We start from the raw sequence: 315 nt of genomic DNA, 5'->3' as shown, positions 1-315 counted from the left end.
TCAGCCCTAAATAGGCAGGCTGATAACAGACCGTGATAATGGTACATTAAACTATTACATGAAAAGCAGGGAGTTAAGTCAGCCACTGGAAAACAGGCCGTGGTGGAAGACTGCCGCTTCCTGAAAGCTCTGTGTCCTTTCAAGCTTGCTTTTATTTTGTGCAAGATGTTCTTGCTCCAGTGATCTTTGCACAGCTCTGACCTATTTCTGCAAGCTAAAGAGAGCTGGCGCACAGGCTTAGCCTTCTCTGGCCACTCGCTCCTTGCCCTGTCCCTGGTTTGAGGATTTTGGATGGCAAAACTTCTGCCCTGCTGA

This window comes from Mesitornis unicolor, unplaced genomic scaffold, assembly GCF_000695765.1.
Source record: "Mesitornis unicolor isolate BGI_N332 unplaced genomic scaffold, ASM69576v1 scaffold3615, whole genome shotgun sequence".
NCBI classification, from domain to species: domain Eukaryota; kingdom Metazoa; phylum Chordata; class Aves; order Mesitornithiformes; family Mesitornithidae; genus Mesitornis; species Mesitornis unicolor.
The sequence above is the reverse complement of the archived record's forward strand: the minus strand, read 5'-3'. Positions refer to the sequence as shown.